Source organism: Oncorhynchus nerka, linkage group LG9a (genome assembly GCF_034236695.1).
Source record: "Oncorhynchus nerka isolate Pitt River linkage group LG9a, Oner_Uvic_2.0, whole genome shotgun sequence".
Lineage (NCBI taxonomy): Eukaryota > Metazoa > Chordata > Actinopteri > Salmoniformes > Salmonidae > Oncorhynchus > Oncorhynchus nerka.
This window is the reverse complement of record NC_088404.1, coordinates 56,963,968-56,991,609: the sequence shown is the minus strand read 5'-3', so window position 1 is coordinate 56,991,609 and position 27,642 is coordinate 56,963,968.

Sequence of the window (27,642 nt, the reverse complement as noted above, 5' to 3'; positions counted from 1 at the left end):
ATTGTCCGGTTGAAACATTATCGATTATTTAGGCTAAAAACAACCTGAGAATTTAATATAAACATCGTTTGACATGTTGCTATGAACTTTACGGATACAATTTGAATTTTTTGTCTTCCTGTGGCTGCATTTGAGCCTGTGGATTACTGAAGAAAACGCGCAAACAAAACATAGGTTTTTGGATATAAAGAGAGACATTATCGAGCAAAAGGAACATTTATTGAATAAATGAATGTATTCTGAGTGCAACCATATGAAGATCATCAAAGGTAAGTGTTTAGTTTTATCTCTATTTCTGACTTGTGTAACTCTTCTACTTGGCTTGTTACTGTTTGTAATGATTTGTCTGCTGGGCGATGTTCTCAAATAATCGTAAAATATTTTTAAAATCGGACACTGGTTGGATTCACAAGAAGCTCATCTTTAAGTAGTCTTAAAATGATAAACTTGGATTAGCTAACACAACGTGCCATTGGAACACAGGAGTGATGGTTGCTGATAATGGGCCTCTGTACGCCTATGTAGATATTCCATAAAAAATCTGCCGTTTCCAGATACAATAGTAATTTACAATATTAACAATGTCCACTGTATTTCTGATCAATTTGATGTTATATTAATGGACAAAAAATGTGCTTTTCTTTCAAAAACAAGGACATTTATAAGTATCGCCAAACCTTTAAATGGTTGTGTACATATTACCTCAATTATCTCAACTAACCGTTGCCCCCGCACATTGACTCTGTACCAGTACCCCCTGTACATAGCCTCGCTTTTTTACTTATCTATTTTTATCTAACAATTTGTTTCTTTTCTTAAAACTTCTTAAACCATTGTTGGTTAAGGGCTTGTAAGTACGCATTTTACTGTAAGGTATGTTGTATTCAGTTGTTGTATTCAGCGCATGTGGGTGATAAGAGGGTGATATAACGAGACGGCAAACCCTGCCAGTCTTATCACTGAGATGAGTCAACACAATTAGAATTAATGTCCTTCCGAGGCTGAATTATTTATTTCAGGTGCCGCAAATTGCAGTTCCTAATATTTTCTTTAAAGAACTTCAGAGCAGGGCCTCCTTATTGGCACAGCAGTCTAAGGCACTGCATCGCAGTGCTTGAGGCGTCACTACAGATCTGTCAATACATGAGGCAGGGTACAATTGACCCAGTGTCATCCGGGTTAGGGGAGGGTTTGGCAGATCGGGAAGTCCTTGTCCCATTACGCTCTAGTGACTCCTTGTGGTGGGCAGGGCGCATGCATGCTGACTTCGGTCGCCAGTTGAACAGTATTTCCTCCGACACATTGGTTCGGCTAGCTTCCGAGTTAAGCGACCAGTGTGTCAAAGAACAGTGTGGCTCTGCAGGGTTGTGTTTCGGAACAGGCATGGCTCTCAACCTTCGCCTCTCCCAAGTCCGTATGGGAGTTGCACCGATGGGACAAGACTATAACTACCAATTGGGGAGAAAAAGAGGTCAAATGTTACAAATAAATAAGAACTTCAGAGCTTACTTTCTATTTTCATGTGGAATGGAAAGGTTTCCAGAATCTGTGTTAATGTACTGTATCTACCATATAAGGCAAGTGGCCTTAGGCTTCCTAAAAGGGAAATATTCCATTGGGCAGCTCAGCTCTGCAACTGATGTGTTGCCCCTGGACTTGAATTATGTGTTGGCCTGTGGGTTGAAGAATTTGAAATTGGTGGCTGATAATCCTATGAAAATTAACTCAATAAATATATGGGGAAACAGCACAGATTTATGAAATGCAATAGGATTATGTCCCTTGTACACACTGTTAGGGATGACCAAGGAGGCAATGAGAAACATTGAGATTGGGTGCAAACAAATAGGGGTTTTATTCTCCAAAATAAACCTAGTGTTTTAAAATCGATAAATAGAAACGTAATTGAAATGAAAAACGGACTGTCGTAAAAGCCTCAACTTAAAAAAGAACTGAGGTCAAAAGGTGCAGGAACAGAATTTACATAAATTGTAACTCGACTGACAAGAAGGGGTTACACAGAGAATATATGGGGAATGGCCAGTTCCATTCTCTTCCTGAAGGGAGTTTTGCAAAGCATTCATTTGAACCCATTAGACCCCAATATAGTTGTAGTATACTGCTGTTGTTACTGATTTTCTAGATATAGCTCATTTTCTCAATCATTACAAACAAACAGACATAGTTAAAAAACAAACAAATTACAAATACAATTTAACTTCGTTTTAAAGTGCACAACCTCTTTAATATGACATCACATTCTTGTCAATAGGAATAACAGAGACACTCAATATCAAAAAAACGATTAACACAACAACAACAAAAATAGTATTTAATTTGTAGTAAATACGACTAACTTACTCACTCAAAATGTACTAAGTACAATATATTATACTTATAAATATAAAATATATAATGAAAAATGTGACCAGTGGACAATATTCAGAAAGTATAGTATATAGGTCTATGTACAGTTGGAAGATAAAGTATGTGAAAGCTTTAGAATTTCCTGGATTTCTGCATAAATTAGTCCTAAAATGTTATCTGGTCTTCATCTAAGTCACAACAATAGACAAACACAGTCTGCTTAAAGTAATAACACACAAACAATTATACTTTTTCATGTCCTTTATTTAACACACCCTGAAAAAATATGTGAACCCTTGGAGTTAGTAACAGGCAGCTCTTTTGGCAGCAATAACCTCAACCAAACGTTTTCTGTAGTTGCAGATCAGACCTGCACAACGGTCAGGAGGAATTTGGACCATTCCTCTTTACAAAACTGTTTCAGTTCCACAACATTCGTCGAATGTCTAGTGTGAACCGCTCTCTTGAGGTCATGCCACAGCATCTCAATCAGGTTGAGGTCAAGACTGACTGGGCCACTCCAGAAGGCACATTTTCTTCTGTTCAAGCCATTCTGTTGATTTACGTCTGTCTTTACTGTTGTTGTCCTGTTGCATCACCTAACTTCTCTTGAGCTTCATTTGTCTTAATAAACTTGGGAATTCATTTTTACATCAATGATAGCAAGCTGTCCAGGCCCTGAGGCAGAAAAGCAGCCCCAAACCATGATGCTCCCTCCACCGTAGTTTACAATTGGGATGAGGTTTTGATGTTGGTGTGTGTTGTTTCTTTTTTTCTCCACACAGTGTTGTGTGGTCCTTCCAAACAACTCGGCATCTGTCCACAGAATACTTTGCCAATAGCGCTGCGGAAAACTTTTGGTTTTTTTGTACAGCCGTGGTTTCTTTCATGGTGTCCCCCCATGAACACCATTCTTGTTTAGTGTTTTACGTATCGTAGACTCGTCAACAGAGATGTTAGCATTTTCCTGAGTCTTCAGCTGACATTCTAGGATTCTTCTGAACCTCATTGAACATTCTGCGCTGTGCTCTTGCAATCACCTTTGTAGGACGGCCACTCCTATGGAGAGTAGCAACAGTGCTAAAATTTCTCTAACCATTTCCAGCTTTATGCAAGGCAACAATTCTTAATCTTAGGTCTTCTGAGACCTATTTTGTTCAAGGCAATGCTTCTTGTGAATAGCAGCATTTTGTAGCAATATTTTTACGGGGCAGGGCAGCTCTAATCAAAATCTCCAATCTCGTCTCATTGATTCGACTCAAGGTTAGTTGACTCCTGACTCCAATTAGCTTTTGGAGAAGTCATTAGCCTAGGGTTTCACATACTTCTTCCAACCTACACTGTGAATGTTTAAATTATGTATTCAATATAGACAAGAAAAATACAATAATTTGTGTGTTATTAGTTTAAGCACACTGAGTTTGTCTATTGTTGTGACTTAGATGAATATCAGATTACATTTTATGTCAAAGTTATGCAGAAATCCAAGTAATTCCAAAGGATTCACATACTTTTTCTTGCCACTGTAAGGTTTTGAAGTGTCTGTCCTGTATTTCTATTTTAATACAATCATCTCGGTTGTCATATCCTTCACGTGTTTCTAACAATTACAGACATTGGCAACTTTGTATTTGTTGTCATATTTGTTCTGAAGTTATCGGCGTTCACAGAAAGACAGATAAACATCTTGATTTTGTGTTTAGTCTTCTGTGTATAAACTGATGCAGACGGGCAACAAAAGCATCTAACGAGGCACTTAGCTGTTCTACAAGGGGTCTGAGGCAGTCGTTAAATAACAACCGTTGTCAAGTGCAACTTTAGTAACGATAGTTTTTGGAAACAGCTCAGAAATGTAATGATGCTCTTACGAAGGTTCTAACGATACATTTAGCCTCACGATGCTCTTGGGAAACCGAGCTCTGTCACGACTTCTGCCGAAGTCGTTGCCTCTCCTTGTTCGGGTGGTGCTCGGCGTTCGACGTCACCGGTCTTCTAGCCATCATTGATTCATTTTCCATTGGTTTTGTCTTCCCTTCCCACACACCTGTTTTCAATCCCATTCATTTACCTGTTGTGTATTTAACCCTCTGTTTCCCCTCATGTCTTTGTCAGAGATTGTTTTATTGTTTTATTCAGTGTTGTTTATTGTTGTGTTGGTGCGCGACGGATCCTCGTACCCATGTTTGTTCATGTCTGTACTTTTAGTGTGATGGAGCATGTTCCGTGGACATTTATTAAAAGACACCATTTAGACTCCATTTTGACTCTCCTGCGCCTGACTTCCCTGCCACCTATACACACGACGCTGACAGAATCTCTGACTGACCAAAAATTATGAAGTCAGCAGGAGAGGATACTACGCTCATGGAGGTGGAGGAACATGACCGGGAACAAGCAGAGGCAATTGACTGTTTGAGCACCGTAAATGGATCGCATTGTCCAGAATATGGTTCGCTGGGAGAGACCGGGAGTTTCTCCAGCGCCACCACCACCACAACCGCAATCTCCATTGAACGCTTTTTCCCCTCCAGAACCGAAGATCCATTCATCCCTACCCACGGGATACAACGGAGATACTTCCGGCTGCCAGGGTTTCCTCCTTAAGCTGAACTTGTATCTCCCCAGTACCATCTGACCGTGAGAAGAGCTGCACCCTCGTCTCATGCCTCACTGGGAAAGCCCTGGAATGGGCCAGTGCTGTGTGTAGAGAGGAGGATGCGGCGTTGGACCATTTTGAGGAGTTCACCCGCCATTTCCGGATAGTATTCGACCATCCACCCGAATGCAAAGCGGTAGGTGAGCGCCTCTATCATCTGAGGCAGGAAACGAGGAGTGCACAGGAGTTTGCTTTGGAGTTTAGGACCTTGGCTGCCGGCACTGGATGGAGCGACAGGGCCCTGATCGACCATTCCCGTTGTAGTCTACACGAGGACTTCCGTCGGGAGCTGGCCTGTAGAGACACCACCCTCACCTTCGACCAGCTGGTGGACGTCCATCAAGCTGGACAACATGCTGGCTACTCGTGGACGTCTAGATCGGGGTCTGGTTGCACCCTCTCTCCCGAACCTATGGAATTGGGAGGCATGGTGCGCAGGGAGACCGGAGGGGGTTCCCGCTCCCAGCACCATTCATGGTCGCAGAGGGCACACTGCTGGTCGGTGCCGGGTTGGTTCCTCTGGGAATAGAGAAGGCAGGCAGGGCACTCTGGCATCACCCCAGGTGAGTAGGCACCATTCTCATCCAGAGCCCTCTGTTGCACTAATGTTTGTCTCGGTCTCTTTTCCTGATTTTTCCCTGCATTCCCAGTATAAGGCGCTAGTAGGTTCAGGTGCGGCTGGGAATTTCATTAATAAAAGTTTAGCTCACAGTTTAGGGTTCCCTATTGTTTCTGTGGATATGCCTTTCCCTATTCATTCCTTAGATAGTCGACCATGGGGGTCAGGGTTTATCAGGGAGGTAACCGCACCTTTGTGTATGATAACGCAGGAGGGTCACAAGGAGAAGATTAGTCTTTTCCTTATTGATTCTGCTGCGTATTCTGTGGTGCTAGGCCTACCCTGGTTAGCTTGTCATAACCCCACTGTTTCTTGGCCACAGAGGGCTCTCACGGGGTGGTCGCGAGAGTGCTCAGGTAGGTGTTTAGGGGTTTCCGTTGGTGCTACTACAGTGGAATTTCCAGACCAGGTCTCCACCGTGTGCATTCCCCGAATATGCCGATTTGGCTCTCGCCTTCTGTAAAAAGAAGGCGACTCAATTACCACCCCATCGACAGGGGAGGGGGGGGATTGTGCGATAGATCTCCTGGTAGACGCTGCATATCCCAGGAGTCACGTGTATCCCCTGTCGCAAGCGGAGACGGTGGCTATGGCGACATATGTCTCTGAATCCCAGGGGTACATTCAACCATCCATTTTACCCGTCTCTTCAAGTTTATTTTTTGTGAAAAAGAAGGATGGCAGTTTACGCCCGTGCATTGATTATCGAGGTCTAAATAAAATCACAGTGAAAAATAGTTACCCGCTAGCTCTGATAAATATGGTTATTGAGTTAATGCACGGGGCACGCTTTTTCACAAAATTGGATCTCAGGAGTGCGTACAATCTGGTGCGTATTCGGAAGGGTGATGAGTGGAAGACAGCATTTAGCACCACCTCAGGTCATTATGAGTACCTTGTCATGCCATATGGGTTGATGAATGCTCCATCAGTCTTCCAATCATTTGTAGATGAGATCTTCAGGGACATGCACGGGCAGGGTGTAGTGGTGTATATCAATGATATTCTGATATACTCTGCTACACGCGCTGAGCATGTGTCCCTGGTGCGCAGGGTGCTTGGTCGCCTGTTGGAGCATGATCTACATGTCAAGGCTGAGAAATGCTTGTTCTTCCAACAATCCATTTCCTTCCTAGGGAATCGGATTTCCACTTCAGGAGTGGAGATGGAGAGCGCCTGCATTACAGCCGTGCGTAATTGGCCGACTCCAACCACAGTAAAGGAGGTGCAGCGTTTTTTAGGGTTTGCCAATTACTACCGGAGGTTTATCCGGGGTTTTGGTCAGGTGGCTGCTCCCATTACCTCACTGTTAAAGGGGGCCCCGGTGTGCTTGCAGTGGTCGGCTGAGGCGAGCAGGGCTTTTGGACACCTGAAGACTCTGTTTACCTCGGTGCCTGTGTTGGCTCATCCGAATCCCTCTTTGCCATTCATAGTGGAGGTGGACGCATCCGAAGCTGGGATAGGAGCAGTGCTCTCTCAGCGTTCAGGTACGCCACTGAAGCTTCGCCCCTGTGCTTTCTTTTTGAAGAAGCTCAGCCCGGCGGAGCTAAACTATGATGTGGGGAACCGAGAGCTGTTAGCTGTCGTAGAAGCCTTGAAGGCGTGGAGGCATTGGCTTGAGGGGGCTAAACACCCTTTTCTCATCTGGACTGACCACCACAATCTGGAGTACATCCGGCAGGCGAAGAGACTGAATCCTCGCCAGGCAAGGTGGGCCATGTTATTCACTCGTTTTGTGTTTACTCTTTCTTACAGACCAGGCTCCCAGAATGTTAAGGCAGACGCATTGTCTCGGCTGTATGACACAGAGGAGCGACCCATGGATCCCACTCCCATACTCCCAGCTTCGTGTTTGGTGGTGCCAGTAGTGTGGGAGCTGGACGCGGACATTGAGCGGGCGTCACGTGCAGAGCCCTTTCCCCCTGAGTGTCCAGCTGGTCGCCTGTACGTTCCGTCTGCTGTCCGCGACCGATTGATCTATTGGGCTCACACGTCACCCTCCTCTGGTCATCCTGGGATAGGTCGGACGATGCGCTGTCTTGATGGGAGGTACTGGTGGCCCACTTTAGCTAAGGACGTGAGGATTTATGTTTCCTCCTGCTCGGTGTGCGCCCAGTGCAAGGCTCCTAGACACCTGCCCAGAGGTAAGCTACAACCTCTACCCGTTCCTCAACGGCCGTGGTCGCACCTGTTGGTGGATTTTTTTTTGACTGATCTTCCACCTTCACAGGGTTACACCACGATCCTGGTCGTTGTGGATCGGTTTTCGAAGTCCTGTCGTCTCCTCCCTTTCCTCCCGGTCTCCCTACGGCCTTACAAACTGCAGAGGCCCTGTTTACACACGTTTTCCTGCACTATGGGGTGCCTGAGGATATAGTGTCTGATCGGGGTCCCCAGTTCACATCAAGGGTCTGGAAGGCGTTCATGGAGCGTCTGAGGATCTCGGTTAGTCTTACCTCAGGTTTTCACCCCGAAAGTAATGGGCAGGTGGAGAGAGTTAACCAGGATGTGGGTAGGTTTCTGTGGTCTTATTGCCAGGATCGGCCGGGGGAGTGGGCGAAATTCGTGCCCTGGGCAGAGATGGCTCAGAACTCGCTACGTCACTCCTCCACTAACCTTACCCCTTTTCAATGTGTATTAGGGTATCAGCCGGTTCTGGCTCCTTGGCATTAGAGCCAGACCGAGGCTCCTGCGGTGGACAATTGGTTTCGGCACGCTGAGGAAACCTGGGAGGCAGCCCACGTCCACCGTCAGGGAGCCATAAGGCGCCAGAAAATTGGCGCAGACCGTCGCCGCAGTGAGGCCCCGTTGTTCGCACCAGGGGACAGGGTCTGGCTCTCGACCCGAAACCTGCCCCTCCGCCTGCTCTGCCGGAAGCTGGGTCCCTGGTTTGTGGGGCCGTTTAAAGTCCTGAGGAGAGTGAACGAGGTATGTTATAGGTTACAACTGCCCACTAATTACCGTATTAACCCCTCGTTCCATGTGTCTCTCCTCAGGCCGGTGATGGCTGGCCCGCTCCAGGAGGCTGAAGTGCGTGATGTTCCTCCGCCTTCTCTGCCTAGCAGCTAGCATACGTTCACCGGCTACCGTAGCACTGTAGTAACTATCACACTCAACCGAACGACTTGATTAGTGTAGTATTAGATAGCTACATAGTTGTCTTTGCTGTCTTCGTATCCAAGATAATTGTGTAGTTTAGAGTGTGTAGTCTTAGAGTGATTATCTTAATTCACCGAGGTTAGCTAGCCAGCTATTTTGTCGTCCTTAACGTAGGAGACACTCCTAGCTAGCCAATAGCCAGCCAACGTCTACTGAATAGAACTTTCGCATTCCGGTCGCATTCCGCGTCGCTCCACAGGTAGTATCACTTTTTCACTTCATTTCATTACAGTCCCAACGGTGTGATTTGTTTGATCGTAGCTAGCTACATAGCTAGCTACATAGCCGTCTTTGTTTCAAAGATAATTGTGTAGTCTAGAGCGATTTTCTAGGTTAGCTAGCCAGCTATTGTCGTTCTCCTACGCAACGTAACGTAACCAACACTGCTAGCTAGCCAGCTAGCTCCCGATAAGCAGCATTGTAGAAACTTCACACTCAACGGTACGACTTGATTAGGGTAGTGTCAACAACGCAGCTAGCCTACCCCAGCAGTACTGTATCATTTTAATCATTTTAGTCAATTAGATTCTTGCTACGTAAGCTTAACTTTCTGAACATTCGAGACGTGTAGTCCACTTGTCATTCCAATCTCCTCTGCATTAGCGTAGCCTCTTCTCTAGCCTGTCAACTATGTGTCTGTCTATCCCTGTTCTCTCCTCTCTGCACAGACCATACAAACGCTCCACACCGCATGGCCGCAGCCACCCTAATCTGGTGGTCCCAGCGCGCACGACCCACGTGGAGTTCCAGGTCTCCGGTAGCCTCTGGAACTGCCGATCTGCGGCCAACAAGGCAGAGTTCATCTCAGCCTATGTCTCCCTCCAGTCCCTCGACTTCTTGGCTCTGACGGAAACATGGATCACCACAGACAACACCGCTACTCCTACTGCTCTCTCTTCGTCCGCCCACGTGCTCTCGCACACCCCGAGAGCTTCTGGTCAGCGGGGTGGTGGCACCGGGATCCTCATCTCTCCCAAGTGGTCATTCTCTCTTTCTCCCCTTACCCATCTGTCTATCGCCTCCTTTGAATTCCATGCTGTCACAGTTACCAGCCCTTTCAAGCTTAACATCCTTATCATTTATCGCCCTCCAGGTTCCCTCGGAGAGTTCATCAATGAGCTTGATGCCTTGATAAGCTCCTTTCCTGAGGACGGCTCACCTCTCACAGTTCTGGGCGACTTTAACCTCCCCACGTCTACCTTTGACTCATTCCTCTCTGCCTCCTTCTTTCCACTCCTCTCCTCTTTTGACCTCACCCTCTCACCTTCCCCCTACTCACAAGGCAGGCAATACGCTCGACCTCATCTTTACTAGATGCTGTTCCTCCACTAACCTCATTGCAACTCCCCTCCAAGTCTCCGACCACTACCTTGTATCCTTTTCCCTCTCGCTCTCATCCAACACTTCCCACACTGCCCCTACTCGGATGGTATCGCGCCGTCCCAACCTTCGCTCTCTCTCCCCGCTACTCTCTCCTCTTCCATCCTATCATCTCTTCCCTCTGCTCAAACCTTCTCCAACCTATCTCCTGATTCTGCCTCCTCAACCCTCCTCTCCTCCCTTTCTGCATCCTTTGACTCTCTATGTCCCCTATCCTCCAGGCCGGCTCGGTCCTCCCCTCCCGCTCCGTGGCTCGACGACTCATTGCGAGCTCACAGAACAGGGCTCCGGGCAGCCGAGCGGAAATGGAGGAAAACTCTCGCCTCCCTGCAGACCTGGCATCCTTTCACTCCCTCCTCTCTACATTTTCCTCCTCTGTCTCTGCTGCTAAAGCCACTTTCTACCACTCTAAATTCCAAGCATCTGCCTCTAACCCTAGGAAGCTCTTTGCCACCTTCTCCTCCCTCTTGAATCCTCCTCCCCCTCCTCCCCCCTCCTCCCTCTCTGCAGATGACTTCGTCAACCATTTTGAAAAGAAGGTCGACGACATCCGATCCTCGTTTGCTAAGTCAAACGACACCGCTGGTTCTGCTCACACTGCCCTACCCTGTGCTCTGACCTCTTTCTCCCCTCTCTCTCAGATGACATCTCGTGTCTTGTGACGGCCGGCCGCCCAACAACCTGCCCGCTTGACCCTATCCCCTCCTCTCTTCTCCAGACCATCTCCGGTGACCTTCTCCCTTACCTCACCTCGCTCATCAACTCATCCCTGACCGCTGGCTACGTCCCTCCCGTCTTCAAGAGAGCGAGAGTTGCACCCCTTCTGAAAAAACCTACACTCGATCCCTCCGATGTCAACAACTACAGACCAGTATCCCTTCTTTCTTTTCTCTCCAAAACTCTTGAACGTGCCGTCCTTGGCCAGCTCTCCCGCTATCTCTCTCAGAATGACCTTCTTGATCCAAATCAGTCAGGTTTCAAGACTAGTCATTCAACTGAGACTGCTCTTCTCTGTATCACGGAGGCGCTCCGCACTGCTAAAGCTAACTCTCTCTCCTCTGCTCTCATCCTTCTAGACCTATCGGCTGCCTTCGATACTGTGAACCATCAGATCCTCCTCTCCACCCTCTCCGAGTTGGGCATCTCCCGGCGCGGCCCACGCTTGGATTGCGTCCTACCTGACAGGTCGCTCCTACCAGGTGGCGTGGCGAGAATCCGTCTCCTCACCACGTGCTCTCACCACTGGTGTCCCCCAGGGCTCTGTTCTAGGCCCTCTCCTATTCTCGCTATACACCAAGTCACTTGGCTCTGTCATAACCTCACATGGTCTCTCCTATCATTGCTATGCAGACGACACACAATTAATCTTCTCCTTTCCCCCTTCTGACGACCAGGTGGCGAATCGCATCTCTGCATGTCTGGCAGACATATCAGTGTGGATGACGGATCATCACCTCAAGCTGAACCTCGGCAAGACGGAGCTGCTCTTCCTCCCGGGAAGGACTGCCCGTTCCATGATCTCGCCATCACGGTTGACAACTCCATTGTGTCCTCGTCCCAGAGCGCTAAGAACCTTGGCGTGATCCTGGACAACACCCTGTCGTTCTCAAATAACATCAAGGCGGTGGCCCGTTCCTGTAGGTTCATGCTCTACAACATCCGCAGAGTACGACCCTGCCTCACACAGGAAGCGGCGCAGGTCCTAATCCAGGCACTTGTCATCTCCCGTCTGGATTACTGCAACTCGCTGTTGGCTGGGCTCCCTGCCTGTGCCATTAAACCCCTACAACTCATCCAGAACGCCGCAGCCCGTCTGGTGTTCAACCTTCCCAAGTTCTCTCACGTCACCCCGCTCCTCCGCTCTCTCCACTGGCTTCCAGTTGAAGCTCGCATCCGCTACAAGACCATGGTGCTTGCCTACGGAGCTGTGAGGGGAACGGCACCTCACTACCTCCAGGCTCTGATCAGGCCCTACACCCAAACAAGGGCACTGCGTTCATCCACCTCTGGCCTGCTCGCCTCCCTACCACTGAGGAAGTACAGTTCCCGCTCAGCCCAGTCAAAACTGTTCGCTGCTCTGGCCCCCCAATGGTGGAACAAACTCCCTCACGACGCCAGGACAGCGGAGTCAATCACCACCTTCCGGAGACACCTGAAACCCCACCTCTTTAAGGAATACCTAGGATAGGATAAAGTAATCCTTCTCCCCCCTTAAAAGACCTAGATGCACTATTGTAAAGTGGCTGTTCCACTGGATGTCATAAGGTGAAAGCACCAATTTGTAAGTCGCTCTGGATAAGAGCGTCTGCTAAATGACTTAAATGTAATGTATGTAAATGTGGGGGTCCCGGCGTACTCTGTTCGATCCATTTTGGATTCGAGACATCGGGCGAGGGGCCTTCAGTACCTCGTGGCCTGGGAGGGGTACGGGCCGGAGGAGAGATGCTGGGTTCCGGTGGAGGACGTGTTAGATCCTTCCATGTTATCAGAATTCCACCGTCTCCATCCGGATCGCCCTGCACCTCGCCCTCCGGGTCGTCCCCGAGGCCGGTGTCGACGCGCTGCTGGAGCCGCGCGTATGGGGGGGGTCGTTGCCTCTCCTTGTTCGGGTCCTCGTACCCATGTTTGTTCATGTCTGTACTTTTAGTGTGATGGCGCATGTTCCATGGACATGTATTAAAAGACTCCATTTACACTCCATTTTGACTCTCCTGCGCCTGCCTTCCCTGCCACCTATACACACGACGCTGACAAGCTCAGGTTTTTAAATACAAACATTATTTTAGCAGTACACAACATATATGTATGTTGATATTAAAATGTAAAATGCCATTTTAATATCATCTCGGAAACAGAGTTTACTGTTTGTTGTTAATGATATTCATTAAATACATTTTTGTTAAATTATTGAATGAAATGAAACACATAACTGTATGGAGAAGTCATGGGCATTGCATTGTCTGGTGAGAAGCTTCTTTAAAACCTTGGCCTTTCACTGTCATTTGAGTTGGTGGTCAGTCATTCCTCAAACTAATTTCAAAGCCCCAAAGAGATTAAAAAAACTCTGTCATCTGTCAGTCTCTGCAATCTGTGCTTGTGAGTAAAACTTGGTAATTGTAGTCTAAAAAACAACAACAGCGTGGCAACATCTGACTCCTGTCTGACATGGAGGGGAGATAAACATTTCATGACACATTTCCATACTATCATCTCGCTCTGACAGGAAATGGAAGAGCAAGGAGTGGGAGTACTGTCAAATGTAGCACCCCCCCATATAACATTTAGCCTGACTGTGGCAACATCAGTGAAATATTAAAAGCCGAGACGTGTCAATAGTATGAACGCTCCCCAGACGTTTCATCACCCCACTGAATAGAAATCAAAATCTTTGATGATCAAAGTGGCAAACAAAACATCCAAATGATGCACTGCAACTTGAAACAGAAAAGAGTGGGTTGTGATGAGGTGTGGTGAATGAAACCACTTCCCTCATGTTCCTGAGCTTCGTGGCATGATCCAACAGAGTGTGACTATGAAACATGATGATGAGATGTTGTCATTACATGTCAAGCAGTGCAACGGCCAGCCGTGACATAATTGACCACTGTGTGGAAGAGGCCATGGATAATCATGTCCGCTTTTGTTTCTTATATCCTATACAAAAACTTTATTGCAGAAATGGAAAAATACAATCTTGATATTTTATCATCGTTTCTCTCTGTTATTGGACTGACAAAGTTCCACAATCCTTTATTTCTGGCAAGTTTGTGGATTATCCAAGTCTGTTACAACTGTGTGTTGATAATTGAAGCCAAAATAATTTTGTACCTGGAATTAGGTTCGAGGTTGTGTTTTTCTTAGAACTTCAAGTTGACAGTTTAGTGAAGAGTTTTCAAACCCAGAGTTCCAGCTGGCTAATTCTTTCAGAAATGCCTCGTGACTCAGACTCGAGAGAACAGACCAGGGTTTGGGAAGTCAATGGAAGAAGTGAAAAATGTGTCTTTATCGAGCCAATGTCATAAGTAGCTGAACATGTCATTTCTACAACATTGTGAAAGTTACAAACTGTCAAAAATGACTTAAATGTGCACTGTGGAGAAATCGCTCTGCCATTTCCTGGTTGAAAAAATTTGAACAGTTCTCCTAATATAAGTATATCGTAGAGAATCATTGTTCCATCTAAACCGTACTGCTTACCACAGGAAACATGACAACCCATGGAGCAATGGCAGTGGAGTAACTAGCAGCATGGTTGGGACATTTCAGGGCAGAGCACTTGAGCACCTCAATGCTCAATGTTTGTGTGCTGAAGACACGTATCAGTAGCACACTTATATCTGAAATATGACCATTTTTTACATTTTCGTTGACTTCAGACCAACATCAACATGGATTGACACTGAGTATGTTCCCATGCACACTAATAATTTGATATTCAACTGATTATGGCAATAGGACAAATATGGCATTAGTCATGTAAACACACTGATTATATGAATTAGTGTAAGGTCATAATCGAAGTAAGCATATACTGATTAAAACTCCTACATTCAAATATTAGGACATGTACCTTAGTCGGAGTTCCAGCGTTGTATTAGATCTGTGAATGTGCTAGCACCAGCAGTGCGAGCATCCATCTTTTGTGCAAGTGAAGTGATTTAGGAGAAACTGAAAGTATTATAAATATTTTATATGTCCGGACTTTATATGTCCGGATATGGTCCCTATGACAGAACGTTTATTTTGATTAGTGAATTTATGCATTTATCACAGTCCCATCAGGTAGCCTGATTTCAGATGTGTCCATGTAAACAGGATTATTACTGAAATAGTCATTCTTGCAAAGCATGTACAAGTGTTTGGTCAAACTATTACATTCATCTATTCCGTGCATGTACACTTACCCACTGACACATCTAGCACATTCAAGAGGTAGGGGTAAATACTGGTAGTATACTGGTAGGCCTAATGTCAAGATGTCAATGTCATGTAAAAATGTCTATGAAAATGGCAATAGATGGTAGACCATAGGTCACACATTACACTCCCCCTGAAACTCAGTTCCCCTCAACCAATTGAAATGTATACAATGAGACAAATGACTAACAAAGGAAAAGTCATACCAGAGACGGAAAATTAAGCAAGACATCCCACTCAGTGTTCTTTCCTGGTCCATATACAGACAATTAACTGAGCAAACCAGACCTAGCTGTTAAATGGCCTGAGTGAAATATATTTATTAAATTATTTTTTCGCAAGTGATTGTGAACTAGTGTTAGCACGATGACTGGAATCGGCTAGCTGATCCAATAGACTTCCGGTCATTGTGTCAATGCTAGTTAGCAATGGCTCGTGAAACGCACTGCAACTTCCTTCAAACTGCACAGAGAGACTTAACAATGTTATTCATGAGTTCAACTGACTATGGGTAGGTAGATGATTGCCAAAATCCCTATAAGTGGATGTCTTGGTCTGAGAAGGTGGAACTCACATTCATTATAATGTCACATTAAATATATGTATGAATCATCTGTGTATGGAGCCTTGTCACACGTGCCATAGAGCTAAAGTCATATTAGACTGTAATATTAGTTGTTTGCATATACACTGCGTACATGATGAAAAATTTGCATTACCAATCATGGAAGAGCACAAAAAGTCAAATGCATACATTTTCAATAGGATGTTTTCTAGTATCATGTCAGAAAGTATTTGTTTGTTGGTAGTTATAATTATTTCAACATCTGTCAAAGATGCAGCTGTGTTGTTTCACCAGTAGTAAATGAATCAACCATTTTCTACATAATTACTTTTATTTTATTTTATTATGATGCTTGGTAGGGTTAGGTCAACCATCTAAGTCTGTTCTTCATTATAACATTACTAAGTAATAATATATTTCAATTTACGCGTCTCTGTTCATCTACTACTCATTATTTATAAGTTACAAATCTGGACACTATTACTAAAATGTCATGATTAGTTGCTCTGGTAAGGCACACTCAGGCTATAACAAATAAATAAATAGCTATCCCAGCGGGTTACCATTTTAATAATATTGCCTGACCTTTTCATAAAACCAAAATAATTTAAGAAAGAATAGAAGAATGGTTTGGCTGAATGCATGGCTGTTTTATTATCATGCAAATGATGATAACCCCTGGAAAGGGAACACCGTTGAGAGATTAGAACAATTATCATGATTGTGAGAGGGCTCAAATGAGATTGGCAAGAGCGTCGCATTGAAGAGGTGACACACAAAAAAAGGACGGTGGAAAAAAAGCCACAAAAGTGAGAGCTGTTGAGCCATCTCCATCAGGTAAGTGCTTAAACTCTCGACAATCTGATTGCAAATGAGGTCTGTGCGTTCCATCTGCTCGGCTGTGACAGCCGGTCTCCTCAGACTGAGTCTGCTCCATGTACACCCCGCACCCTCTCCCCCTCTCACCGTTGTAGACTCATCTTTGAGCAACAGCTCCCCCTTAGGGCGTCTGAGGAGAGAGGCCGTAACGCCTACAGTATGACTCATACAGTCCTGGGCCTGTATTCATACAGCAACTCAGAGTAGGAGTGCTGATCTAGGATCAGGCCTTCCCCCTCCATATAATCTTATTCATAAGGATCTAAAAGGCAAAACTACTCTGAGATGCTTTACGGATACAGGCCCAGGTCACCGAAGGCTGATGCTGCAGTGACGTCCTACTGTCATTACATGTACAGTATGCTCTGCTAGATAATAGTATGCTATGCTACTGCCACTACATGTACAGTATGCTATGCTAGATAACTTAACATTTGACTTAACTAAAGATTTTAAGGCAGCAGGGTGAGTAATCATTTTGTGTAGTTAACGAGGTGCAATTAGATACAACAATTACATAGACAGTGGCTTATATGAGGTGTAGGTTATATGAAGTAAAAATAATGAAGTGATACAGTGGTTATCGATTGCCTTTTCTACCTGGTGCATGTTTTCTATTACTGTGTAATTGCTAGTGGTGTATGTTTAGTCTACTATATTAGAATAGACTGTGACAGTAGACTCCCTCTAGAGCTCTGATTAATGGGTTACCCTAATGAAGTGAACGAAATTAGGGAGAAATCGTTGAACGTTCCTTTGGCTACTCTTCAGTAAGGATATCATTCGGCATGTATCATACTGTATGTGACATGCACTATTCTAAAAACTCAAGTTGCACTTGATCTGTTTTGGATAAAGTTGATTACAGGTTTTTTAAGCCAATTTTACAATTTACACTGGGTTCAGTTGTTTTGAGCGTCAAACTCATAATGTATGAATGCTTTTAAAGCTTTAAAACGACAAGATGCATAGTATTAATGATGTAGATTGAACAGGTGTTGCCAAATTCAGCTATTATCGTGCCTGTTGCTCATCACAAATGTATGAAATCAATTAATAATAAATGAATAACCAAGATGAGATACATTTTATTCTCCATGGGGAATACTGTGTCTTGGATACAACCTCACATTGTGTTCTAAATCTGGTCAAATCGAGATGTATTGCAGAATGTGTGCAATAAATTAGGCAATTCAGGTTTCTAGTATATATTCTCAATCAAATGTGACTTGTTTCAGGAAATTAGGCGTATGTCGTGCATCACTACTTCACAGGAGAGCCATTTGACCGCAAACTTCATTTTTTTAACAAGTGCCTTCTGGAACATGTGAACTTTAATGTGCCTTAATAACAAATGTGTATGCCATCTGTAAATACAAATAAAATGATTAAATTCCGAGCCTAGTTGGTTTGGACAGCAGAGATGAGTAACACATATAACTTTACTCAAAATGTCCAAATACATGTAGAAATACCAAGCCCACAAACTCGGACCGAACATACATAAAACAATCACGCACAAAAACCATGGGGAAAACTGAGTGTTAAATAATGAACATGTAATTGGGGAATTGAAACCAGGTGTGTAAAACAAAGACAAAACAAATGGAAAAGTAAAAGTGGATCGGCGATGGCTGGAAGGCCGGTGACATCAACCGCCGAACGCCGCCCGAACAAGGAGAGGGACCGACTTCGACAGAAGTCGTGCAAGGAGGTAGGGAAATGGTCTGTCTGCCCAATATAAAGGATCAAAACTGTCGGAGGAATAAAAATAGCATAAATAGGAAAGTATACCAGCTTCGTTTGAGGACCACGATGTTGACAACTGTGCCATACAGATTGCAAAATAGTTGGGAAGAGATTTTTGATGTACCGAATCCATGGTACAGCGTGTATGAGTTGAGATAACGCAACGCAAGATTCAAGACTTCGTGCTTTTCAGCTAAAATCATTATATAGAATTCTTGCCACCAACAAAATGTTGAATATTTGAGGCATAAAATCATCAAAGCTCGGCAGATTTTGTTGTGAGGATACAGAACCAATAGACCATTTATTTTGGTATTTCCCTCTTGTAGCCTGTTTCTGGTCTCAGGTTCAGGAATGGCTGAAAATGCATAGTTTTGATCTAAAGTTGACCCTAGAAATAGTACTGTTAGGAGATCTGGGCCACTCAATTACTAATTCTCTTAGTAAACGTATCTATCTTCAACAAGCAATTTGTTGATTCTATTCGATTAGATAGATTGAAATTGTACGTTAACCTCACTAGGGTATGTGGGACGGTAGCTTCCCACCTCGTCAACAAGCCAGTGAAACTGCAGGGCGCCAAATTCAAAACAACAGAAATCCCATAATTAAAATTCCTAAAACATACAAGTATTTTACACTATTTTAACGATACACTTGTTGTAAATCCAGCCACAGTGTCCGATTTCAAAAAGGCTTTACGACGAAAGCACACCAAACATTATGTTAGAGCCAAGTCACAGAAAAACACAGCCATTTTTCCAGCCAAAGAGAGGAGTCACAAAAAGCACAAATAGAGATAAAATTCATCACTAACCTTTGATGATCTTCATCAGATGACACTCATAGGACATCATGTTACACAATACATGTATGTTTTGTTCGGTATTTATATTACATTGCCACGTTATGTTCAATAGTTCCAAAACATCCGGTGATTTTGCAGAGAGCCACATTAGTTTACAGAAATACTCATAATAAACATTGCTAAAAGATACAAGTGTTATGCATGGAATTTTAGATACACTTCTCCTTAATGCAACCGCTGTGTCAGATTTTAAAAAAGCTTTACCGAAAAAGCACACCATGCAATAATCTGAGTACAGCGCTCAGACAACGAAACACGCCATACAGATATCACCCCATGTTCTGGAGTCAGCAGAAGTCAGAAATAGCATTATAAATATTCACTTACCTTTGATGATCTTCATCAGAATGCACTCCCAGGAATCCCAGTTCGACAATAAATGTTTGTTTAGTTCGATAATGTCCATTTATGTCCAAATACCTCCTTTCTGTTTGCGCGTTTAGCCCAGTAATCAAAATTCATGAGGCGCGATCACTAGGTGCAGACGAAAAGTCAAAAAGTTCCGTCACAGTCCGTAGAAACATGTCAAACGATACATAGAATCAATCTTTAGGATGTTTTTAACATAACTCTTCAATAATGTTCCAACCGGAGAATTCCTTTGTCTTCAGAAATGCAATGGAACGCAAGCTAACTATCACGTGAACGCGCATAGTCAGCTCATGGCTCTCTGGCAGACTTCTGACTCATTCCCCTCTCATTTGCCCCCACTTCACAGTAGAAGCATCAAACAAGGTTGTAAAGACTGTTGACATCTAGTGGAAGTCTTAGGAAGTGCAATATGACCCGATAGACACTGTGTATTTGATAGGCAAAGAGTTGAAAAACTACAAACCTCAGATTTCCCACTTCCTGGTTGGATTTTTTTCTCAGGCTTTTGCCTGCCATCTGAGTTGTGTTATACTCAGACATCATTCAAACAGTTTTAGAAACTTCAGAGTGTTTTCTATCCAAATCTACTAATTATATGCATATTCTGAGTAGCAGGCAGTTTCATTTGGGCACGCTTTTCATCCAAAATTCCCAATGCTGCCCCCTACCCTAGTGAAGTTAAACATCATAGCATAATTGAAAGGTATGTGTTGCGTAGAAACACGAAGTCGGTGGCCAGCAGAGATAGATGGGATAGGAAGCTGAGGGTTGGTATGTGGAATTGGAGTTGTTGTGTGAGAGAGAATGAAACATAATACAAAATTAAACATAATAAAAGTACATTTGAATGACACTAAGTGGCAGTGTTTTTACAACTAATGGCGGTTTGCCTGAGGCTGATGCCGTGCAGGTGTTTGTACACATGCATATACACACACTCTCATTCACATAAACACATACAAGAACACACACATACATGTAATAGTGCCAGATGTAACAGTATAACTTTAGTCCGTCCCCTCGCCCCTACCCGGGTTCGAACCGGGGACCCTCTGCACACATCAACAACTGACACCCACGAAGCATCGTTACCCATCGCTCCACAAAAGCCGCGGACCTTGCAGAGCAAGGGGAACCACTACTTTAATGTCTCAGAGCAAGTGACGTCACCGATTGAAGCGCTATTAGCGCGCACCACCGCTAACTAGCTAGCTATTTCACATCGGTTACACAGACATGCACACAAACATACAGTTGACATTGCTGTTATGATTTCAGTTGTCCTTTGTTTTAAATGTATTATTTAGTTTTATTTTGTTTGCATTGTTGTTTGCTGTCCCTCACACATAAGGATTGCTCTGTTGCGGAAAGACTGATACATGTTTGATAGTGTCTTGAGAACAAGAGCTCTCCAGTGGGTGTACCAAAACATTGAAAGGCCATTTTCTCAAAAGTGAGGTTAAAAGTTCAACATTCAAAGCAGAAATACTTTCACATTGTTGCTCAACTGTAGTGTATGATATACCATTTTCTAGCTCTGAGTTTCAACTTTAATTATTAGGACCTTACTGTAATAGATTTTAAATAAATTAGGACTGTCTGTGAGGGGTAAATTGAAAACAAGCTGTTGTCAGAGGTTTGGAACTGTTTGTTATCGGTCTATTAGCCGATCTACCGCATGATTATGTTAACATAGCCTGGCTCTTCTCTAGGTTTCTTCCTAGGTTCCAGCCATTCTAGGTTTTTCCTAGCCACCGTGCTTCTACATCTGCATTGCTTGCTGTTTGGGGTTTTAGGCTGGGTTTCTGTAGAGCACTTTGTGACATCAGCTGATGTAAAAAGGGCTTTATAAATAAATGTGATTGATTGATTGAACATGGAAAGCCGAAACTCCCGCCCATGCCAACCTGCTGATTGGAAGGTCCTGTGTTGATTGTATTTTCAACCAGCAACTATGAGGAAATTACACCTATCCAATTGTAACAATTTTACAGTGTTAGTTGAATCAGCTGTTGTGCAATATGATATAAAGCACACAAAAAAAATAATTTTGACTACACTGGGCTTTTAAACCAAGAAGATACTGCAAGGAGTGACTGCAAGGAAACCAATATCTAAACATGTAAATTACTGAATTTCAACTATCAAATAGCAATGAATATCACATAATGCATAAAAATAACTGAATATGTCAAGCTTTATGACACATGATCTCAACTATACTCAGCTCTGCTTCTGCAATGGCTGTGATTCTGCGGCCAACTGTTTGGTGCCCTCAAATGTCTTCTCCTCTCGACTTCAAACATCACTGGCTGCCTGCAGCAGACAACGCTTAGTATTCAGCCAGCAACATGACGCTGATATTATTCTCGGGCCGTTCTTATATGATTCCACTCTTTCCCCTTTGATGATAGATTGAAATGTTGGACTTCTTGACCCCTCATTTCAATATCCATTCATAAGCGGCCCGTGTCCCTTGGGGGGGGGGGGGGGGACAATGTATTTATACACTCAGCCCTTGAGCTGGGCAATAGGAGCCGCAAATGTTTTTTTTCTGTCAATGCGGCCCACGCTGCGGAGTACAGTACCTGGGAGAGACACAGCCTCACGGTTACCTCTCGTATGAATAATGGGCCACTAATGTGAGCCCCCTTTGCTCGCTGCTGTCACTATTAGAGGCGTCATGTGGCGAAAGGGTACTCCACATGGCATGGAGGTGAAAAGGGTGAACGCATGAGAGTGGAGAGAGTGAATCGGGAGGGCACGGGAGAAAATGAGGATGTCGGGGAGGGGATGTGCAGATTGGGTAGGAAGGAGGCAGGAGATAGTTGCTTCTTTGCTTTTTTCCCCCATGTAGTTAAGACCACTACTATCTATTCATTAATGTTTCTAAAGCCCAAACCACTAAGGTGCTGTGTAGGGAGGTGAACCTAGATATCCTATGGCTAGCTTGTTTGTTTTCCCACGCTACACTCAAGTCATTGACTCACCATTGCCTCTGACTACCTAGGGCCAGTACAGTTTTTGTTTACCTGTTAGAATGCCAAATGACCAGAGAGCACGTATGTGATGTGTTGACATCACTCCAGAAGGAGAATGAACAAAGACAACTACACAGTAGCTCATGGCTGCCTTTCATTGCAAAGCTCTCTTGCAAGAAACTGGTGGGCAGGTGCCTCCCATGAGTTTCCAAAAGCCTGCCCACTCCGTCGGTACCACTGTTCCACCCTTAGATATTTGATGAGTCTTCGCCGAAAGCATTCCTCCAAGTGTTTTTTGTACCTAGGGGAGCCAGGGAGTTTGTGGGACACTGGAGTACCGCTCTTCCACATTGTATGAATGCAAAAAAGATAATGATATCATGAATAGAAAGAGGTTTCAGACCCCCCTCCCTAAAATAAAAGAGAGAAAAAAGGAAAGTAACAGGGGAATGCATTTTCATCTAGCGCTGAGGAGAAAAATAACGATCTGTCTTCGCCTCCTTGCTAAATGTCTTTCAAGTCTTTTTTCTAAGATCTCAAAGCTGGGAGAAGGGATTAGGAGAGTAATTATTGACTGGTTTGCTTTGAGAGAGAAGACGAGGGAGAAGAACAACAGTGTCTATTTGTCTTCGAGTTGGTTTTAAGTGCAAAAGTCCAGCTATTACTTTTTGACTGACCTTGGGGAGACCACTCTCTCTCTCTCTGCTCCTGTGTTTGTTTCTGCATCTGTCTTTCTCTCTCCATGTTCTCACTCCCTCTCTTTCTCTGCATTTGTATCTGTCTTATGTATGTCTTTCTCTCTTTACATCTTTCTATCTCTCTGCATCTCTTTTTCTCTGCCTCTGTATCTGTTTCTCTCTTCCACTAACCTTCCCACACTCTTTATTTATTTGCCACTTTCTTTCATATTTCTCTCTCACTCTGACTCTTTCTGCAGCCTGAGGAGGTAGGACATGGCTTAAAACTGCAAGGCATTACTGCAGTATCTTCCCTGGGCAATGAAGAGCCTTATTAATGCTATACCAACCCAGGCTTCCTAATCCAAGGGGGTCTCTGTGGGGAGAATATCCTCTAAAACAAACCCCTGATGGGGCCTGTGGAGAAATCCTGCGATCAGTCAACCCTGAACCTCTGAGCCCTTGGAGTGCTTGGGACTCTGCAAGAGTTTTACAACTGGCCTCTGCTCTATGGAGGAGGCCTGACGGTCTGGAAGCACCATCACTCAAACACAGGAACCTGAGTCACTAACTCACCGTCGGTGAATTCTCACAGTGTTGTGTGAATTCACACGCACCCACTCATACAGATGCATTTACCATGTGTGTATGTGTACATATGTACTGTATAAGTGCTCCCAAGTGGCGCAGCAGTCTAAGGCACTGCATCGCAGTGCTAGAGGCGTCACTAAGACCCTGGGGCTGTATCACAACCGGCTGTGATCGGGAGTCCAATAGGGCGGCGCACAATTGGCCCAGCGTTGTCCGGGTTAGGGGAGGGATTGGCCGGGGATATTTGTGTGAACAGATCTTATTTCAGGTTATGCGAAAGATACATTATAGGCTATCTGAAAGAAAACTATTCATCCTCCCCCTGACAGGTATCAGACCAAAAGCAAAAAAAAACATTAAAAAAACAATTCCCATGCCTCATAGTGATCTGCTGTCTTATAGCTGTTAATGATGACACTAGGCAAGTCAAACACAATCAGTAGTCTAGCTGCCTTACCCACTGGGCCGGCTTAACATTAGGTTAATGAGAGCAAACAACAACACACAACTATGTGACATGTTTCTATTTCAAGGGTGATGGGGCTCGACCTTCCCCAATTTCAGACAAAAAACAATGGCAAAGCCAAAATACATGACTAATAACACAATTCACAAGTTTTTCATTTACATCTGCTTTCATTTTGTCTTCAGAAAAATGATTAAATCTACTCTGCTCATACTAAGGCATATTAGTCAGACTTAAAGCCGTACAAGCCATGACTTCCAGCAAACTCCAATTTAGTTTTGCCTGATGTATTCTTCACAAGTAATACAAACAGGTCCTTCATATTACTAATACAAACAAGAGGTTGAATGTGGTGAGAGACATTTAGTTTAAAAAAAATATATATATATACAACTGAAATTGCAAAGGAGGCAAAAGTATGATGAAAGTAATGGCAAAGTGAGGATGAATGATGTGAAAGAACGGGTGCAACAAGAAGGAGACTGAGCTCCCAGGGGTTGGGCACGGGGTCAGGCTGCTCCTCTGTGCACCCCAGTCTGAGAAGAACAGAGGACCTGAGGCTGCGAGGGCTTGTGCTCGCTAGTGGAAACAACGATACGAACAGTGAGTGGGATTCTAACACAATCACGTTTAAACACAACAAATACCAGTAAATTGTAGGGATGGGTTCTGGGCACCATTGGGAATTATGGAAAAGAAGATTCCCATTTGGGGAAAAGTCCATTTCAGCAATACATTTACCCTACCATGGGCCCCTGATGGAACTAAATGGGCTATTATCATGCAACTGTGAAAGCCTATGTTAGCTCTATTGAAGAACTTAACTTGTCTGCCACACCTGATTTAAAAAGAGTGGGGAAAATGCCAGCTCACCACACCTTTGCCAGCAGCCCTGGCTTGTGAACTATTGTGTTAGCTACAGCAGCTTTGCCATGTCAACAACCAGTCTCCAAAAATAATATCTTCAGACAAAAATGATGTCTCCAGTTGTTTACATTTTACCATTGTGAAACGCACCCATTCATATCCAAACGTATTGAGATGCACCCTATGTGTGGCTTACCTTGACTTTCTCGAGGTCACGGTGATGAGGGGATCCACAAAGTGCTTGGGCAGATCCAGGGAGACAAAGCTAGAAATAGTTATGGAAACGGATGCATGAATACACAGTGATAAAACCCCATGACAATGAGTCACATTATTGACCAAGCTGATTGACTGTTTACTAAAATGTAATACATTCCTTAATTTTAACTTGTTCAATTCCACCAGAAGTACACCTGAGGTATGTATATTCAGTGAAATCTCAGGTACAAATGTAATGAATATAGTTATTACAATTTTCTATTCTACCTGGCAGATAATTATGTATTTTCTAGACACTACATTTATATCTAAATGTTCTGTAACGTTATATCCCTTCTCAAGCTATTTTTTAGTTGAATCAGGTGTGATAGGACAGAAATATGCAACGTCTTGGGACCCTGGAGGAACGGATTGGGAAACGCAGGGCTAAGGAATAAGGTGGAGGGATGGGATGATGGGCTAAGGCTGTTGTCTCACCTGGGGCTGTTGTGAAGGACTGGTCCAGGTGTATAATATCCCTGCACGCCAACACGTTCTCAGGATGCTGTTGTATGAACTGTCTGCTGTCATGAGACTGTAGGAGAAACATGATTGATCGAAATTCAAGTTTTCATCACAATGTGAAACGAAGAACACAGTATTAAACTGAGTGGTGTAGTGTCCAGACTGGGTCCCTTTTAAGGAAAGGATGAGGGTTGAAGGCAACTGCCAATGGCTACCCTGGTCTCTCAATAGAAAGGTCCTTTCTTTTTTTCTTAAAAAATAATAATATTTTACTGCTTTTTCTCCCCAATTTCGTGGTATCCAATTGTTTAGTAGCTTCTATCTTGTCTCATCGCTACAACTCATGTCATGGCTCGGGAGAGACGAAGGTTGAAAGTCATGCGTCCTCCGATATACAACTCAACCAAGCCGCACTGCTTCTTAACTTCTTCAATATAGGGGGCGCTCTTTTAATTTTTGGATAAAAAAACGCTCCTGTTTTAAACAAGATATTTTGTCACGAAAAGATGCTCGACTATGCATATAATTGACAGCTTTGGAAAGAAAACACTCTGACGTTTCCAAAACTGCAAAGATATTATCTGTGAGTGCCACAGAACTGATGCTACAGGCGAAACCAAGATGAAATTTCATACAGGAAATGCCCCAGATTTTGAAGGCGCTGTGTTCCAATGTCTACTTATATGGCTGTGAATGCGCAAGGAATGAGCCTACACTTTCTGTCGTTTCCCCAAGGTGTCTGCAGCATTGTGACGTATTTGTAGGCATATCATTGGAAGATTGACCATAAGAGACTACATTTACCAGGTGCTCGCTTGGTGTCCTCTGTTGCAATTATTGCGTAATCTCCAGCTGCGTGCATTTTTCCATTTGCTTCAGAGGAGAAACCCAACTGCCACGAATGACTTATCATCGAATAGATATGTGAAAAACACCTTGAGGATTGATTCTAAACAACGTTTGCCATGTTTCTGTCGATATTATGGAGTTAATTTGGAAAAAAGTTTGGCGTTGTAATGACTGAATTTTCTGGGGGTTTTCTTAGCCAAACGTGATGAACAAAACGGAGCGATTTGTCCTACACAAATAATCTTTTTGGAAAAACTGAACATTTGCTATCTAACTGAGAGTCTCCTCATTGAAAACATCCGAAGTTCTTCAAAGGTAAATTGTTTTATTTGAATGCTTTTCTTGTTTTTGTGAAAATGTTGCCTGCTGAATGCTAGGCTTAATGCTATGCTAGCTATCAATACTCTTACACAAATGCTTGTGTAGCTATGGTTGAAAAGCATATTTAGAAAATCTGAGATGACAGTGTTGTTAACAAAAGGGTAAGCTTGTGAGCCAACATATTTATTTCATTTCATTTGCGATTTTCATGAATAGTTAACGTTGCGTTATGCTAATGAGCTTGAGGCTATGATTACGCTCCCGGATACGGGATTGCTCGACGCAAGAAGTTAACACAGCGCCATCCAACCCGGAAGCCAGCCGCACCAATGTGTCGGAGGAAACACCGTGCACCTGGCAAACTTGGTTAGTGCGCACTGCGCCCGGCCCGCCACAGGAGTCGCTGGTGCGTGATGAGTCAAGGATTTCCCTTCCGGCCAAACCCTCCCTAACCCGGACGACGCTAGGCTAATTGTGCGTTGCCCCACGGACCTCCCGGTCGCGGCCGGTTACGACAGAGTCTCTGGTGGCACAGCTGGCGCTGCACTTCAGCGCCCTTAACCACTGCGCCACCCAGGAGGCCCGAAAGGTCCTTTCTATTGCATATATTTGATACTTTTATCCCATCCAGTGTTT